The following is a 5,928-nucleotide window of genomic DNA, read 5'->3' as shown; positions in this document are numbered from 1 at the left end:
CAAATTGATTTTCTTCCCACTTGGAAAGCTAGTTTGAATTTCTGGCCATTCATATACAGCTCTCATGTTATTCCCCATGCACAGAATTTGCACTGCATGAAGGAAGTGCCTTTCCTCTGCTTTTGAAAGACCAGGAATGAATTCACTTCCTCATCATCACTGAAAATGGCTGTGAGCTTTGAATGTATCCAAAATTGTTAACCTCTTAAAATACAAAATACTGAACCCTATTCAATGCTTAATCGTTTTGAGGTAAAACCCCACTGAAACTATTTTGCTGGTGCTATTACAAATGAGATTAAATCTGACACCTACACTAATTATTCTAACACAAGATCTACAGTAAGATTTACAAGATCCCTTGTACAATTCTAGTCTCTTTGATGAAAATAAAGTAGTCTTCCTGAAAGAGGTGCTGTACATCTAGAAGAAATTATGAAGCTGATACAGAAAAAACAGATGAAGTTCAATGGCCTCTGTTATTGAGGAGGTCAGACTAGATAATTATGAACAAAAGATGCCCATCAGAAACATTCACTATTTACAGTAGAAATGGATATTCCTTGTATATCTTTCCTTTATGTTCCGATGAATGGGGCAAATACAAAAGTTACACAGAGAAATGACTAACAAGTTTCACATTCCATGATTCATGACCAACGTCCACCTTCACATGATCACTTCTTATTCACTTAGCAGTCCCTATATGATTCCACTGCTGAGAGCTGTTGAGTATAGAAAACAGTGTCTACAGCTCTCCCACGTCAGTAAGGAGTGAAACAGAGTCATTCACTCACATATCCACCAAGCACATTGAAATTAACCATAGTTTAAAAGAGCTTTACTGATTTTAGAAAACGTAAGGTTGGCTTAATAAGTGGAATCATACGTAAGAAAATATGTTATTGGAAATATCTAGAATAAATGAGAAAATGTTGCACTGACTTTTACCATTTGGATTTTAGTTTCTGGGAGAAAACAAAAATTTCCATTGTGACTATATTTCACTGGGAAAAGGAGCTGAGATAGTGTGACATTTTAAGGACCTCTAAGATTGGCAAGTCTGCTGAACTGCAGGCTGACTTATGACTGATTGCCACTATATGTTGAAACTGCTCAAGGAACAAAGAATGGAGGAGTACCGGCTTTAAATTGGTGAGCAGACAGTAGTTAGCTCTGTTCCCCCAGACCTCCTCATTCACTCCCAAAGGACACAGCTCTGTTAAATGCTTAATTCACACTTAAAGTTAGAAGAGATGCTTATGTGATCACAGCAAAAAGGAATCTACAAGAAAGGAAAACAACAGTAGTTCCCATCAAACTACACAGAGGCATGGACTATTTATTTGTTAACCAATTGCTGACTTACGGATGCTGAACTGTTGACTGAAACAAACAACTCAGAAATCCAGGCTTTGCTTCAGATCCCTCTGCTGTGGTGCACACTACACATTTAGGCAACTGTGTTGCCTAAGGCAAAACATTAAGGTAAAGGCTAAAATATGTGAGCTTGCACTACCTAAAGATAGCCATATGTTTTAATGCATGCTGACTACTACTGTTTTAGAGAGAGAAGACTGTTTCTGTGCAGAACCCATTCCTTCAGAGCATTATCTATGCAGTGCTTTATGCTTATAACCCCCAATCTACGTCAAAGGCCATTACGATATTAACAGTTCATAGCTAAGTCCGCTACTCTTGGTCAGTAACTTTCTTAAAGCAGGGAATGTGCTTTCCAAATGTGTAAGGCATCCATGTGTCTCAGTGTTAAGACATGACAAATACAAAACAACAGAAGACTCTCTTGAAGAGTTTGTGGACAAAACAAATAACATACTTAAAGGTTTGAAATAAAAAACAACATTCTTATACTTACTGTACAAACAAGAAAATGAGGTACTAAAATAAAAAGCAACAGACCAAAATCCCAGGAAAATCCCAGAGGAAAACTGTGGCAAAGTGCAAGCTGGAAAATTATTAGGAACAACCCACACCATTTCTTCACTCTTTCCTAGGCATCTTCTTAACCACTGTGAGAAACAGTGCACTGAGCTAGATGGGTCTTTGATTTGGCCTACTACAGCTGTTCTAATTTTCTTCAATTTAGCCACAAGCCCTGTCTCAGCCTGTTTCAATATCCACTGAAAGCACTTTGCTCTCCGAGGCAAAAATATTTTTGGTCTCTGCTTATTTCTTGCTGGGGGCATAATAGAATTCTCTGTATTATACACTGCAGAGGGTCAGTCACACTGAGTTTTGCTGCTATCTCAAACATACACTTACACAGCTTATTGTCTCTGCAGTTTTCAGAGGCCCTGAGGTTTGACCCAGTATGGATAGATATCAGAGGAACATATGATAGAAAAAAATCAAGCTTGGAAAGATATTACTATCACCACTGCAAACTTTTCACATTTATCACAGAATGTCACATAACACTGCTGGAAAAACTCTTCAAGATTCCACTTTGCCCACTATCTTCATGCCACGAGGCAGATACTTCTAGCTAATATAATGTCAAATGTTCACCTCCACAGGTAATATGCTGGCATGTGTCACCAGCCTTAATGATACAATATTATTCTTGGTCTTTAACCTACAACTCAACAGAATTCACTAAGGCAAGGTCTGAACATTCAACTTCTTTGGAATCCATTGCACCACTGCAGTACCAGAACTTCTATTTCTATTGGAGATTAACAAGCAGAAAAGACACATACCAAAAAGAAAGAAAGAAAAAAAAAAAAAGAGGCAGAAGAAAAGCAAAGGGAAGCTTGGTCCAGCAGCATAAGTAAAAAACCTGCTTCCAGTGTTGTCCCTTGCCACAAAACATACTAGAAGCCTCCCTGGGAATCTGGAGTTTCTCTTACCGTATTTAGATGAGTGTAATGGAAAATTTTTAAAACCAGTTCAGCTCTTTCTAAGTGGCAGAGATGAGTTTGAGTAATTTTTTTTTCTTCTTTAACCATCACTACTTAATTCAGTAGTTAGCACTAGTTTTCTGCCTGCTACAGGTTTAAGGGATTTTCCTCTCCGTTTCTCCTCTATACTGGCAAGATCTTCTCATCACTTCTCCACCAGGAAAAGAAGTAATGACAGGGCTCCTGGAAGACAGAAGTGCTGAACTCCAGCATGACCTCAAGCACCGCTATTGCAATAGTAGGGATTTCCCTTTTATGATCCTTTTCCTCCCTTCAAAATGAATCACACATCTTACAGAATTATCTGATAGTAAAAGACCTGGCTGGTGATTGAACTATTAAAGCCTGAACGACACTATCCATAAATATTATCATAGTCACAATCCTGTGATAGAATATTATAGAAGTACTGTTATGACAATCTTTCCCAATGCAATTTCTAAAACATTTGGTGATGGTGCCCTGAACACACTGATATCTTGGTATAGTTTAGTAAATGTGAGTTCCTCCTTCTTGAAACGTAAAAGGTAAAATAATAAGATAATTTAAAGAAAGAGAGCTGAATGAGGCCTCTTGAGAGATTAATTCCTCTACCGAGGCACAATAATCATTGTTGATTGATGTGCAAACTGATTACTTAAATATTCTCCTAAGACATATACTCTACAGCTTCTCTGGATAGTCTGCTCTGGGGTTAAACTAACTTGGCCACATCTAAGCATTTTTTTCCCTTATGCCTTACCAGAATATAGGCAGCTGCAACTGAAGCTCACTGTTTTTTATCTATATTTGATGGCAAGGAGAAGTTCCCCATTCCCTATGATAGATATGTCTATGTATATAGATGCATAAAAATATGTATTAAATACATGTATGTGCATACATGAACACACTTCAAAGAAGAAAAATGTCCTTCTCATATATATATGTTTATATTATGATATAATGTTTATATTCGACAGAAATGGTGGGATGAACTATGGAGTACAATTACAACTCATGGGAGTAAATCTGAAAAGAGGAATGTATATTCATGCATTATTCGATATTATCGATGAAGTTTATGTTTTTATGTGTATTGCTATATTGCCTAGGAGATCTGGTTGATAGGCCTGAGCTTCCTTTTGTGCTGTGCAAACTCATCAAACAAATTCCTGCCATCCTACTCAGACCTGTTTGATAAACATCAGCCTTAGCCACGTGCAATCAGCATTTAGCTTATCAAGGTGTAAATAGTAATTGAATATTCATACATGCTCAGAGCTTAGAATAACAAAAATAAGCTGTTGTCCTTTCAGTTTTTCCTTGGACTAGGTATTTCCCTCATAGGCTCACAGCTATTACCTGCAGAACTTTTAACTCACACATATTTCCCGTTTGTTATGCCTGCTTGCAACAACAACTCCCCTCAAAAAAAAAAAAAAAAAGAAAAGAAAAACCAGAAGGGTCTAGAATGACTTGTTAATCTATTTGCTGCAGTTTTTACACAAGAAGTAGCATATAAACCAGTATGTTTTTCCACACTTCCTAGCTCCTTATTCCCACTCCATGGTGAAACTCATCATCACTTTAAATGCCCTCTGTAAAACTGGCTGAGTGACCTGTCATCGAATCACAAGTGGAAAATGGTTTGGGTAAGTTATACATATGTGAGTATGTATATATACATAAATATATACATATAGCTGGTTTCTAATTATATGACTTCAGTAATCCAGTACCTCAGCACATAAGGAGGCAGAAAAAAATGTCCAGGAGCAGGGAATGGCAAGTTCTTTTTTTAAACTGACTTCACTGCTGCAGGAAACATCCATTAGGTAAACCACACCCCAGATGTGGCCCCAGTTATGCAAGTAATCACTCAGACCCAGTTCCCTCAGGCACCCAGCCTCCCTGGATCTCAGGCAGCCCTCAGACTATCAGTAAGTACAGAGCCTGCCTCTTCCTAGACAGAGAAAGGACAGCGGACCACACAGAGGCAAACGCAGGGCTTTCAGCAGTGGCAAGGAGCATGCTGTCACAGAGTTGCATGGGTGCCACAAGAGCATAGGCTGAGCCAGCTGGTGCTAATGGAAGCAAGGAAGCTCAGATGTGGGCCCTCCCCAAATCCGCTTGTTCTGTGAGAGGCCTGATTTCAAGCTGTGGGGCAGCTCCAGCTTCTCATCCAGTCAGTAGGACCTGTGGATGCTCTGGAACTGGCAGGCATTCAGCATGTGTAGAAAGTCTTTGAGAACTGAAGAAAACCTTGTATTTTATTTCTGCCTGCCTTCAGGTTGCAAGTCTTGTGGGCAAGGAGCTGCCCGTTTGCACTTCAAATCACATCCGTAAGGTTTATTTAGAGGCCCTAAGTAAAGTGTTTTATTCAGAGGCCATCCACTGCACAGGCTTTAGGATACTATTTAGAGGTGTGAATTATGTGTTCGCAGTCATTAAAGGTACGAGATGCCAAGTGTGGCCAACAGCTCCAGGACTAATACCTCCATAGCCTCAGTCTGCAGTTCTGACCCTTGCCTGCCACAGCCTTGCCTTGAGCAGGGCTGGATGAGAGCCTGTTAACGCAAGCTAGTGTACAGTTATGAGATTATGTACCAAGAGTGTAACCTTCAGTTAACAGGGAGAGAAGAAACAACTCCAGGGCAACACTGATCCTCTCTCACTGCCGTTACAGCGCAAAGTGGTTGTGAGGGCACTGCCGCAGGCCCAGCATGGCGTGTGCCTCCCTTGCACTAGTGCTCTGTGCCCCAGGGCCCTCCAGCAACCAGACCTCGCTGCCGGGTCCACCAGTAAGGGAAGCAGCCCCGCTTCCAACTCCCGGCGGCACGGCGCTGAGGCCCTGTCGTCCGCGGAGGGAGCGCTGCGGCGCCCCCTGCCGGCAGCACGCGGAGCCGGCAGCGCCGGCCTTGCTGTTGTCACATGTCGGAAAGTCCCAAGCGCTGACGGTGGAAATCCCCGCTGGGGTTTTTTTTGTTGTTGTCTTTTTTTTTCTTTTTTTTTTTCTTTTTTTTTT

The sequence above is a fragment of the Numida meleagris genome, chromosome 3 (genome assembly GCF_002078875.1).
Source record: "Numida meleagris isolate 19003 breed g44 Domestic line chromosome 3, NumMel1.0, whole genome shotgun sequence".
Lineage (NCBI taxonomy): Eukaryota > Metazoa > Chordata > Aves > Galliformes > Numididae > Numida > Numida meleagris.
This window is presented reverse-complemented; position numbering follows the sequence as displayed.